We start from the raw sequence: 13,444 nt of genomic DNA, 5'->3' as shown, positions 1-13,444 counted from the left end.
ACCATCACGAAGGATACCTTTCTGACTTCCAGGATCAGTCGACGGGCTGAGCCTCTCTTCCCCCCGCACTGAGATGTCATGGGGTAAGATTTCAATGCTTGGTTGACCAGGCGTCTCCGTAGAAACTCAGAAATCTCTAGAGCCTTTGTGCCTTTTAATGCGTTAATAGCCAGGACGAGTACCTGTGTATTTCATGCGTGCTCGCTTGCTTTTGCAGACAGTGAATTTATCGCCGGCAATTCCAAAGAACCTGTGTCCCTGTTGCTGTAATAAACTGCCCTTCGTTGCATTGTTCCTAGCCGTGACAGTTCTCATTGAACACAACTAGAGCGAGGGTGTGCTATGTTATTGGTGAATCCGTGACCGTGGTAGTTCAGTACCCCAAATCCGACCAGACCCGTAACAGTCAGCTACGCCCCTTAACACGACAGTATTTCATAGCAAAAAACATTAAGCCTAAGATTTCTCATCCCTAAGGCCTTAGGGGGGCAGGCCGAGAAGGAACCAGAGATGCTTAGTATGTCTCCTGAGAATCGCAGCTTACAGTTACTCCACGTCTTCTGGTCTCATGGGATGAGGCAGAGGTATAATTAATTCCTTCTCCATCTCTCTCTAAAGAGTTTTCCTCCTATCTGTGACAAAGGAGAAAAATGTTATGGTCGTGGAAGTCGTTATACAAAGCCACACTCAGTGAGTTCACTATTATAGTTAAGATCGTTTTTAATCAAAAACACCTCAGCAGCAGTGTTACCACTGCAAACATAGCGCTGCACAAAAATTCAACTCAAGATAAGGGAAAGGGCGAGCTAAAAGGACAAATGACGTGACCGAAGGCATCTGCAACAACCATCTGGTAGATGGTTGTCCACAGCCCTTGGATTCCATGGTCGTCTTTCCTGCCAAGTGAATCCTGGAAGAACAAGAAAAGATACACAACATGTCCACAAAAACTTTTGGGGAGGCTACTGAAAAGAAAAACAAAAAAATAGAAACAGCATGCAGCCAGTACGTCAGTTTTGTTAACAGAGTAACATTAACATACTAGAAATTTCCACATTCTATGTAGCCCCAAGGTGGTGCTGGGTACATCCACTGATATTAATGGGGTAGCACAATGTAAGAGATAGTTAATAGACAAGGTACACCTGAGGTGCACAGATTGCATATTCCATGCGACAAAAAAGGCACAGCTTGGCACCCAGTTTGGATCAGCTTGCGTATGAGTCTGCTGATACGTGAGTATATACAGCAAGCAGACAAGTCTTTTACTCCACAGACTCAGTTTCATTTATGTATATACATACATATGTGTATGTATCTCTCTCTCTCTATATATATATATAAACAAACAAACATTGGGAACTTCATAACCACTTGAGTAACAATCATTAGCTATGCCTACGCTGAAAGCCAGGACTATGCCTAAGTGATTAAGTAAACACGGAGTCTTATCTGTGAAATGCTGAAAATGCCCCATAACCACTGGGGGGCTTATGCACGGTGTACATAATTTTTACGCAAACATGCATCTTAATACACAAAGAGGAGGGGCGAGGTGGACAAAGGTTTTAGGGACGCGTCAAGACCAGAACAGCCACTGGGCAATCGCTCAGATGTGCAAAGCTCAGCTAAAACCTGCACAAATCCACCGAAAGAAGGAGGCTACCTACTTGTCTGCTTAAAATAACCTCTACAAAGAACGTATTACAAAATCAAAAACGAAACTATCATCCAGCAAAGCAAACGTCTGGAATACAATGGGCTAAAACTGACAGCTGAGGTTTGATTCTTTAGCAATTTCAAAGGTCTTCAGATCCTACCTGACTTCTCGTGCATGGTGGCGTTGCAGCACAGAAATGAGGGGAGCGGGAAGATCGCAACAGGCCAAACGCGGTGCTGAGCTCCTACAGGAGCTGGTGGGATAGCACTGACAAGAGTGAGACAGGCTGTCAGCCTTCTGCACGAGCTGAAGAAGAGGAGCACGAGTGTCCGAAGAAGTTGTTTCTTCTCATACTTCATTTAATACACACCGTCTTTAAATCCAGGGCGTCTTCTTAGGGAAGAGATAAAGAAGTAGAGTTACCGGCTCCAAGGACACGTCAGGATCTTAGTTCTTTCTATAGTTAGCTGCTATCCACAAAATCAAACCAGTTAAAATAGAGAGTTACATTAAAAATTCTTGATAATAACAAAAGTATGGGATTTAAAAAAAAAGACATGCACGGAAAAGAGGTTAAATTATCTCATTCGTTTCTCAATTCCGCCACAAACTCTACGCTCAGCTCCTCTTAACTCACTCACCCCACTTACCCATCCAAACACAGGGCAGACGCAGCAGTTCTCATCATTCTTGGTAAAAAGACAACATTTTCATGTTTGCTGTCAAATATCATCTCTTTCCAGCACAATTTCCTGCAAGCTATGCTAACTCCTCCAGGCTTTTTAATATATGCTAGAAACTTCACTGTTTTATCTTAATGACCATCTCGGTGGAAGTCGCCGAGCTGCTATCTTTGATTCTGCTGTCTTCACAAATACAAATAAAACAGTACTTCAGCAACAATCTATGACAAACTAGGCAATACATGCATCTACCTCTTACATAAGAAAGGAAAGAATTTGTAGACAACATCCAGAAAGTATTACCTTGTTAGATATCAGAGTGGTGGGGCAGAATGACAATGCTACACAAGACTGTACTTACACTCCTGGGATTGCACAGGTTTGCTGGAATACAAAAAAAATAAAGTAAGGTCACTATGCGGAACAAGTTCACTCACTCCATTATTACTGTGAATGACAAGAATATTTCAGTAAGCGTTCTTTTAAACCCATGGAAATTTTCAGATTTATGTCAATTTGGCTTCATGAAAACTGAAACTTGCAGTGCAAAGATCATTTATAAAAGCTGTAGCAGGTGAGCTTTTTAGGCACGGATTTTGTCACCTTTTTGGGTAATGTTCGTCTCTCTCCCCCATTACCCCCCTTCCCTCCCCTCCCCCCCCCAAAAAAAAAAAACAAGAAAAAAGATTAAAGACCACAAACTGGGACTTCTCGGAGGTATGACTCCATTTTTCACCTTATACACACAGTTTCTTCGCTATGCTAAACTTTCACAATGACTGTATAATAGAGTCTTACTAATATTGTTTCTGTCTGTGAGTTTGATACCACTTCCCCAAGTTGGATGAAACAAGCATTTTTTGTTGTGACAGACATCAAAACAAATAACGTCTCTCGTCAGCTATGGAGTCCTGCTGGCAGTATTACCAGCTCACACAGAATCCCATCTAGTTTTTGGGGTCCACCCCATCTATCCTCAGCAGTGGGAAGTTCTTCCAGAAGCAAACAGACTGTTATTCGTTCCTCAATGGAGCTGAGGCTCTGTAAGGCTTTGCTTTTTTCTTCCCTCACTCCCTCTTCTATTTCCAAGCTTTAACTTAAAAGCTAAGCTTGTGGGGCTGGGGGGAATCCCCAAATCAAATCCCAGCCCCAACATCCCATAGTCCCCTACTCTCAGGCCCAGCAATCTACAAATGCACACAATGCTACAGACTGTGGTGGGCAGGTCCTTCAGGGCAGGGATGTCGTCATCTTTTCAGGTGACGTTCAGCTCCCTGAAAGGGCTGAAATACCACATCCATACTCACTTCCCCTACTTGATTCGCACAGGTGTAGTCAGAGGAACAGGGCCACACCAGCACTCCCTGCTCACAAAGCTCACTGCCTACCTCCAGGTTTGCATCGTTTCCTTGTATTACTGTTAATTCTGACACATTTCTGCTATAAAAGCATATCTCAGTGGCATTAAACAACCAAACGCGTGGACTGTGCTGTCTGCAGTATTTTATCCCACACACTCCAATTATTTAATCAGCTGTTGAGCCCGTGCCTCGAGCAAGCATTTCGCTGGGTAACCATCTCCTAGTCTTGAGGGGACACGTGAGAATAATTTTTTCTTGGATAGTATTTACTTCAAATACTCCTGCCAGGCCAGTTTAAGGAATCCACAAATTCCACGGGAGAGAGGCTTGCCTAAATTGATTCTGTCTTTCTGATAATTTGCTCAATGGAGCATTTCTCCCTTCGGTATTTCTGGGGTAATGACAATGACTTGGATTTCAGAGAAGCAAGGTTTGAAAGGATAGGTAGTATCTTGAAAAAGATCAGATTTCAGGAGTACAATCTCAATACATTCCAAAACCTAAATTCCACAATGCTGCTTCTGCAATCTGAGGGACAAACTCTTCTGCCACAGATGGGCAGGGATATCGGACCAGCGCAGAGGATCGCTTCAGGAGTCAGCAGAAGTGGTAACAAGAGCTGCATCACTCTGTGATAGATACCTGTGTCCGAACAAGCTTCCCTTCCGCTCACAGAGGAAAAGAGCTGGCGTCCTACAAAACGTCTCGCGTCTACCACTTTGGAGTGTTCTCAGTCAGCTTGTCTGTGCTTCAACTTCCCTTTGAAGGAAGTAGAAAAGTACATAAAAACCTCCTTCCGGTAGCTTGGTACTGACCTGCAAGCCAGCACCAGGAGAAGGGCTGTGTCACACTTCAGCCCGGAGAAGAGAAGGCTCTGGGGAGACCTCATTACTACCTTTAAACACGTATAGCGGACTTACAAAAGAGACAGGCAAGGACTTTTTACCAGGGCCTGTAGCGACAAGGCAAGACAAGTTTTAAACTGAAGGAAGATAGATTTAGATTGAACAAAAGGAAGAAGTTCTTCTCAATGAGGGTAGTAAGACACTGAAACAGGCTGCCCAGAGAAGTTGTAGAGGCCTCATTACTGGAGGTACTCAAAGCTGGGCTGGATGGGGCTTTGAGCAACCTGACCTAGTGCAAGACGCCACTGATCGAGGCAGGGGGGATGGACTAGATGATCTTTAGGCGTCCCTTCCAACCCAAACCACTCTACAATTACGTGAAAGGAATTGCCTCCCAAGTCATTCTTGACTGACTACAATTAGCATTCTGGAAAGCCCTGCAAGCACTTGTTCATTATTTCTAGGATAATTCTTAAAGCTGAAGCAGGACAAAGTTTTGTCAACAAAAGCCTTTCGAGAGACTACTGAAAGGAAAACCAAGCCAAACCAAAAAAACAGAAACAGCAAGTGGCTATTACATCAGTTTTGTTAACAAAGTAACATTAACGTACTAGGAATTTCCATGTTCTTTACCCTCCACCTTTAAAAAGTCACCCAATACTGTCAGTGTTCACCATTAGCATTCTTTAAAACTTTCACATGGACATCTGAGAAAAACATTTCAAGTCCCTGTCATCGAGGGAGAAGAGGAAAAAAATTAGGGATGAGGGGGAAAGAAGCACAGCCATTCCTTTCCTCGGTAAGGTGAGCAAAAAGCTCAGGCGCTCAGCAAGAACATTCTTTGAAAGATAAAACAGAAGAAACTGCAGGTTATTTAACCTCAGCTTGTCCTGGTTTCAGCTAGTATAGAGTTAATTTTCCTCCTAGTAGCTGGTAGGGTGCTATGTTTTGGATTAGGATGAGAAGAGCGCTGATAACATGCTGATGTTTTAATTGTTGCAGAGCAGTGCTTACAGTAAGCCAAGGACTTTCCAGCTTCTCGTTCTGTCCTGCCAGCGGGCAGGCTGGGGGTGCAGCAGGAGCTGGGAGGGGATAGACCCAGGACAGCTGACCCAAACTGGCCAAAGGGGTATTCCATACCATCTGGCGTCATGCTAAACAATATATAGGGGTGGCTAGCAGGACTGGGGGGACCAGCTGCTTCGGGACAGGCTGGGCATCGGTCAGCGGGTGGTGAGCAATTGCATTGTGCATCACTTGTTTGTGCACATTATTAGTAATAGTACTATTATCATCATCATTATTATTTTCCTGTTTTTATAAGCTGTCTTTATCTCAACCCACAGGCTTCACTTTCCCGTTTCTCTCCCCCATCCCAGAGAGGGAGAGGGGAGGGCAAACCAACGGCTATGTGGTGCTTAGCTGCCAGCTACGTTAAACCACAACATGGCTATAGAGTCACATGTATTTGTGCCTGCTCATTTATTCATCTGCCAGTTTATTTTGCTACAGACCGTAGAAACTGCAAGGTTACCACCTTTTGTAACCAATGGGATCTTCGGTAGGAATAGCTGTCTAAAAGAGCCAACAAAATCCCCTTCATCAACAGCCATTTGAACTTTCGTCGTCTAAAAATAGTCCTACAAACATTCCCCGGGATGCTCAACTTCAGCATCTTTCCATTCAACTTGAGGCAGAACAAGCCCTTACCCTGAACATCTTCATCTGGCTCTCCTCTGCTAGCAGAGTAGTACTCTGATACTGACCAGTACGTGCTGCAGCCTACTCGCTTATGTGTATTTACTGCAATCTGGTTCGATATGCTCACAGAGAAACCAATGAAAAATCCACCCTGTCTTTCAGAAAAAAAATAATAATAAAATAACTACGACACGGTAAGGAAAAAAAGCTGAACATATAGGATGTGGTCCTTTACCAACGGGCAGATCCAACATCAGCACAAGGAGTTTTTGGTCATGTGAGCAATCACCTACACCAGCCATCAGGACAAGCCAAACGCAAGCACATGAGACTCCATTTAAAAAACGTATAAAGTTCCTTTATAGCTTATGGAAGTAACAACCTACATCTTAGATGCAGTTAGACTGCATCGGTTTAGGGACTGCCTCCTTCCAAAAAAAAAAAAAATCCTCCAATCTGTTCATCTGTTCACAGTTCTGCAAATTCAATTAGGCCTTTGAGCCTGAGGTGCAGGAAAGTTACTAGAGCACACCTGGATTTCACCCAGAGGTCGCTGCGACTTACCCGGACAGCTGGGACAGACGGGTTGCTCTTTCTCCTGGGAAACCTGCGACTGCAGCACGCCAGCTGCAGCTTTCCTCCCTTCAGCTGCTGCGCCACCTTCGCTCGGCGACAAACCCCGCAGGGCTCCCAGCGGCGGGGAGCTGCTTCTGCCCTGCTGAGCCGCAGGAAAAGGAGAGAGCCGGCCGTCAGCACGCGGGGGGAGGAAAACCTCCGAGGCGCAGCCCGACGATCGAGCGCAGCGAGGACCCGCGCCCGGCCGCCGCAGCCCCCACCCCTCCCGGCCCGACGCTCCGGGGAAGCGCCCCCGAAGGCTCTCGCTCGCCTCACCGCCGGCAGCCGCGCTCGCAGCCAGCGGCAACCTGCGCCTCCCGGCGCGCACGGCCCGGCCCCGGCCCCGGCTCGGGGAAAGACCGGCCGCGCGCCACAGAACTACAGCTCCCAGCATGCCGCGGGACGGAGCAGTCCATCCGACCCAGAGGGGAGTCGGCCAAGCGCACGCAACCGCCCCCCCCCCGCGCCGCTTCGCCCCCCTCTCCCCCAGCCCTCCGAAGCCCCGCGCAGTGCAGACCCCGCCGCACGCCCGCTCCGCTCCGGTCCGCTCCGGCACGGCGCCGCCCCCGCCCCGCACAAGGGCCGTTTCCGCAGAAGCCGCCGACCGCGTGGCGCCCCAACCGCCCGCCGCCTCGCCCCCTCCCGGCCTGGCCCGGCCCGGGGCGGCACCGACCACCAACCTCGTTGCGACACCGCGCCTCGGCGGCCCGGCCCGGCCGGGCCCGACCTGAGCGCGGCGCGGCCCGACCCGACAGCTTCCGCCCATAGTGCCGGCAAGCCCTGCACGGCACCTCCGCCCTGGGTTCCTCCGAGCCAATCACGGAGCGTTTCCGCCCTGAGTTAAGGCTAGCCGTGACGGCACTTCCGCCCTCACGGTCCAGCCAATCACGACGCCGCTTCCCTGTGGGAAGGCGACCCTGAGGCTGCCCCTGTGCTTCCTTTTTTTTTTTTTTTTTTTTTTTTTAAGAAGGCGCGGGTGTTCTTGGTCCTCCCTCGTCAAGTATATCTGCGAGAAACATCTCAAATAATTTTCTTGACACACGATCTTCTCTGAGGCTATTTTATTCGCGGTTGCAGTGGCGGGCGTCCTGCCAATCAGGAGCGCATTGCAGTAAGCACAGCATCAACTTTTATTCCCTATTCCCCGACGCCTGATCCCCTCCCCTGTTTCCTCATTGGTCGAGTACTGCAGGTTCACAAGCTACTTGACGCTCCTCTATACCGTGTATGTACAATTTTACTTCTTTTTCAACCCTTTAATTTCTCCCTTCTTATTTCCTCTTTTTTTTTTTCCCTTTCTTATGTTTCAGGAACCTGTGATCATTGTTTTACCGTGCCCACGCTGCTCAGCCTGTTTTTCCTCAAGCTTCTGCCTTATTTCGGAACACTGAGGCCGCCTACTGTCCGCTTACCCACGTAGCGTTTCTCCTTATTATGACTGCACAACTACCTCGGAATACAGAAAATTAGTTCTCTACTGCAAAAACACAACTTAATTTCTCACAGTTCCCTCCTCTTCTTTCCTTACTCCTACTGTTGTTTTTGCACCTCTCCACGTACCGTGCTCTTGAGTTTCTCCAATGTTAAGGCGCAATAGTCTTCTTCGGATGTCACGGGGGATGGTAGGCGTACAACGCCATTATTTTTACAATACCAACAAATAGTTGTTTGAGCCAATTCTGTTCAGGTAACCACGAAGTTAGTTTCTCCCAAATGTTTCTAAATGCCCAGGAACTGTCATCTTGAGGTTCTCTATGTAGGATCTTTCCCCCCCATGCCTCCCCAGTATACTTTTTTTTCCCCCCAAATATCAGTCAAATTCGTCCCATTTGATCTACATCTGTACAGCAACTAGCATTAATTACAGTGCACGCTCCTCCTTATGAGGTTATTAATGAATCGAATATTATTCGATTCTACAGTCCTATTTTTGCAAACTTATCAAACTTATTTTCTAGTTCTTCAGTTATAGCGGAGATATTTACAATAGCTTTTTCTAATTCACCCACCCCTCACCAAGGTAAAAAACACCTTGCAAAGCTGTGAAATACTAGAGAATTTTACTAGAGAATTGTCTGGAGTCCGCTTAATCCTGCGTGTGGTCTCAAGGGGGCTTTGGCTTTGTGGGTCTTCAATAATAGTTACGTTTGGAATTATTGCCTCCAGGGTGCAAGCTCCCTTCCATCCCAGGGGCAACACCTTCCTGGCTTTATTGCCACGTAGCCAGTACCACCTCTCGCCATTTGGGACAGGCCATCCAGTTGCAGGATTCTCACGTTGCATCTGGCGTGTGCTATGTATATTAGCGTTCCTGTGGCTACCATATTTGGTGCAGCGTGGATTATTCCCTGCGTGGATAGTGCCACACCCAGGGTCAGTACTATCGCCCCCTGAGTTTCTATCAATGTTGTTTAAAAGGCACCTTCGATAACACGGTATATTGTAGCCAGGATTACGTGCAGGGAGTGTGAGAAACAGTCCGTAGCCAGTAGCTTAGGCTCAGGCGAGGATCTCAGTGAAGTAGTAATTTATTCGCGATCGCAATGGCACGCGTCCCACAAGCAGGAGCGCGCCTACTAGTCACACAGTACGGTTTATGTACTTTCTTTCTCGACGACCGGGACCCTCCCCTGTTTCCCCATTGACTGGGTATTCCGGGTTCGCAACCTATCCGACGCTTCACAGACACTACGTGGCCTTCAGTTGCTGGCCTGTTCAATTTCAAATTTCTTTTGACTTTTTTACTGTTTGAAGTGGTAATGTTTCTTCACTGATCTGACTTGACACCGTGATTTTCACCTAGCTGCTCTGAGGAGTCCGGTAGTCTGCATTTTACAAGGTTGTCCGTTAAGCTTTCTTATCACTGCGAGCCTATCTCAACACCGCATTCCTTCCCTCTAAACAACGTAACTCTGCAAAAACAACATTTTTATTCCCACAATTCCCCCCTTTTCTTCTTTATAAATTGTTGATTTTTTGCAAAACTTTTCTCTGCGGTGTAATTTGGTAGATCTCTTCCTCTTCTTCACCTTCTTTGCTTTCCATCCCCTCTAATATCATCACCTTTCGTGAGTAAGGTGGTGGCTCCATGGTCATTTGTTTCAATTAACCACTGTACTAGTCCTTTTACACAGGGGATAATGCAACAACCAATGGCCGTCAAAACTCCTGCTACTACGATCAAGGATGCAGATACGGACTCTAGGATCCCTTTCTATTTACCAAACCAAGATTCTGAACATCCTGTGATGGAAGTGCCTGTTCCTAATCATTCTGCCAATTCACTGGCAAGGGTGGTAAGCCCTTGCAACGCTCTAGTTACTGTGCCATCTGGGGCAGTATTGTTGGGTATAAAAGTGCAACAATGGTTGCTCAGTATCACACACACACACACACCTCCTTTCTCCGCGATCAACATATCTAATGCTATTCTGTTTTCCCAAGCCATTTTGCTGGTGGCATCTAGTTGTTCAGCGATTTCTCTTATCGCATCCCTTGTATGATTTATGAATATCTGCTGACTATAATAAATACTCTTATTGATTGTTACCCACCAGAACAGCGACTCAAACCCTGCAGCAATTTGATTCCTGGCTTTCTGTTCATCGGGAACTCCTCTAGGCACCCCAACAGAATCTATGTACACTCTATCATCAGATGATATTCCTAAGCCTCTTTTACTTCTTCTGGGTATTTGTGATGTTTCTCTTTCAAATGCCAGGGTGAAGGGTATAGCTAATTGAACAAGTGCAAAAATGCCTCCGCAGTTAGATGGTAGGGTGGACCATAAGATCTTCCCTCCGCAGTACCACCACAGATCTGCCCTGGGGATCTCAAGTCTTGAGCAGTTTCCCATCAGGTCCTTGGTAGCATTCAAGGTCCTCGTGCACAAGGCAAATTCTCCCAGATGCCGGGTAGCATTCACGCCCTGCCGTGAGAGGCAAGCTGTATGATTACCTGTAGCTGTAGAGAATGCAGGAGGAACCCTGATACTGCTATCACGCAAGGAAGGGAAGAGCAAAGAGAGAGACTTACAGGCCTCATTGCCCCAGGCAGTCTTTTCTTGGTACAATGCAATCATACATCGCATCCCCTGGGAATCCCTGGTCCACCCCAATGGGCAGGGCACTATATGGGCAATCAGTCGTCCCGAGGCACAAGCATAGCAAGTGCTACGGTTGAGACTGTGGACAGCATATTTGACCCATTCTATCCAGGCATTCACATCCCCATACCCTGTTTCAATCTCAAATGTTTGAACTGCCACATTTCAAAGAGAGCCTCCTGTTTTCTCTCCTGTTTTCTCCTTGAGTTTCTCCCTTTCTCTGATGGCAATAGAGGATCGTTTCCATACAGCTGTTCTCAATCTGGCTGTTGGGTCTCTCCCAGTTACTTGTTCTCTCTGCTCAGTTGTCATTGGGCATTTAAATCTCCACAAGCTAACACCTCACAAGCATCAAACATGACAGATTGTGGTACATAACCCTCTGTCACATTCACCCCTATTTTGACGGGGTATCCTGTCTTACTATTATCTGGTCATGCCTTTTCCAAGTTGCCAATTGACCAAGGCCTTCTCTGAGGACTACAGTCACTAGAAACAAAATTAATAGTTGATTTTTCCCGGTCATTATTTTTAACCCTTAGGTTTCCAAATAATTACCAATACAAAGAGTAAGATATATGTACCCTACTACTAGAACAAAAACCCCTTGGGAGCACTTTGATTCGCTATAGGCCAGTCCTTTCTCTCAATCACAAGTCACACTCATTAGTTACCTGTGAAAATAAAAGGTTAGTTTACAACTGTAAGCTTTTATCCTGCTCACAGTCCACTACGAGATTTTTCTCTTCGATTTCAACTTCCAACAAGTCTTCTGTAGGAACAGCTTCCCAGGTACTAGGGTCGACGGATGCCTTCACTCGAGTATAGTGAGTCCAGCCTTTTTCTGCAGTTCTTACGGCTGTTTCAGTGGTTAGTAGTACTTGGAATAGTCCTTCCCATTCAGGCCGGAGTTTTGATTCTTTCCAGGTCCGAATCAGGACCCAATTTCCTGGTTGATGGTGGAGAATGGGGAATTCCAAAGGTGGGGTTTGAGCCAACAACCCACGGATCCTGAGAGATGACAAAGAAGAGGACAACCCCAGAATACAGTTCTTAGGAAACTTCTCTCTTGTTTTGAAGTGTGGTATCTCATCCCTTCTGCCCAGATAGGGGAATCCGAACAGCATCTCATACGGTGAAATTCCTATATCCTTTCTTGGTGCTGTTTGAACCTGGAGGAGTGCTAAAGGTAATCATTCTACCCAAGGAAGTTGGGCTTCTAACACTAATTTAGTTAATTGCTTCTTTAACGTCTGGTTCATTCGCTCTACCTTCCCAGAAGAGGAGGGGTGCCAGGGGGTGTGAAAATTCCATTCAGTCTTTAAGGCCTGCATTAACCCTTGCAGTACTCATGAAGCGAGATGACTTCCGTGACCTGAATCAATGTTTTCAACTATCCCATATCTAGGGACTATTTGCTCCGGTGATACCTTAGCCATCGTGTTCGCAGTGGCAGATACCGAGGGGAAAGCTTACACCCATCCGGTCAACTAGGACAAACAAGTACTTTAGTCTCCCTACTTTAGGTAACTCGGTAAAGTCTACCTGTATAGTTTGGAAAGGTCAAATCCCTGGCTCCCGTCCCCCTCTAGATGGGTTACGGATGACCTTTTTATTTACCTTTTGACATACGGTACATCCTCTGCATATTTGCTTCGCTACAGTGTATACTCCTACACAGACATACTTTCTTAGCACAACATCACACATTGCTTGCACCTCCCAATGACTCTCTTGATGTAAAACAGTTAATATTTGCCTCATTGGTGCTTTATTCAGCATTTCTCTCCCATCAGGGAGTATCCATTTTCCCTCAGACTTCGTGGTGCCTGATTCCTTAAAAAAAAAAAAAATTAATCTCTCTCTTAAAACTTTTTAATTCTTTCTTAGTTTTCAACAATTCCCTGAATCCTCTCTGGATTTATTCTTTGTTTTCCCTCAGACATTAGATGCCTTAAATACCTGACTTCTCCTTCTACATATTGTAGTTTCTTTTTCAATACTCCCGAGCCGAATAGCTTGTCGAATAGCTTGTCAGTAGCTTCCTTCACAACTCTTTTCTCCTGTCCTGACAATAAATGATCATCTACATATTTGTAACAGTAATACCTCCTCAGGAGGTTGTAATTGCTCCAAAATCTGTTCTAGAACTTGCCCAAATAAATTGGTGGCCCTGTAAACCCCTGAGGTAAAACTGTCCATCTGTATTTTTGCTTCCGCCCCCATTTCAGGGTCTTTCCAGTCAGAGGTGAATAGATCTTTGCTCTCAGGCCCTGAGAGCACTCCATTAATAACACTGTTATTCCAGTCTAACAATTTGCTATTTGAATGCCCAATTTCATCATCAAATCCCTTCCCAACAAGTTAGTCCCTGCCTTTGGTACACACAGTAATTGCCCAGTAATCATTTTATCCCCTACTCTCAGCCTGGTATCCCCCAAAAGTGGGGCTGTTATCCCAGCCCCTTCTACCCC

The 13,444-nt window shown here is 46.2% G+C and overlaps 1 protein-coding gene across 2 annotated transcripts in view; it reads right to left on the bottom strand.

The window, feature by feature from the left end:
- Positions 1-702: 702 nt before the first annotated feature.
- The window catches only part of ALDH18A1 (aldehyde dehydrogenase 18 family member A1), a 58,764-nt gene continuing 46,022 nt past the window's right edge, over positions 703-13,444 (bottom strand). The window contains exons 26-30 of one of the 2 annotated variants that reach the window (XM_083843298.1): positions 7,546-12,806; positions 6,815-6,965; positions 2,647-2,727; positions 1,821-2,053; positions 703-910 (exon numbers count right to left, since the gene is read on the bottom strand). The gene's annotated coding sequence lies outside the window, so the exon portion shown is untranslated. The remainder of the gene's footprint in view (positions 911-1,820; positions 2,054-2,646; positions 2,728-6,814; positions 6,966-7,545; positions 12,807-13,444) is intronic. The other variant, XM_083843299.1, reaches the window with a different exon arrangement.

The sequence above is a fragment of the Anser anser genome, assembly GCF_964211835.1.
Source record: "Anser anser genome assembly, chromosome: 7".
Lineage (NCBI taxonomy): Eukaryota > Metazoa > Chordata > Aves > Anseriformes > Anatidae > Anser > Anser anser.
Note: the sequence above shows the minus strand (reverse complement) of the source record. Positions and strands in the feature narration are given on the sequence as shown.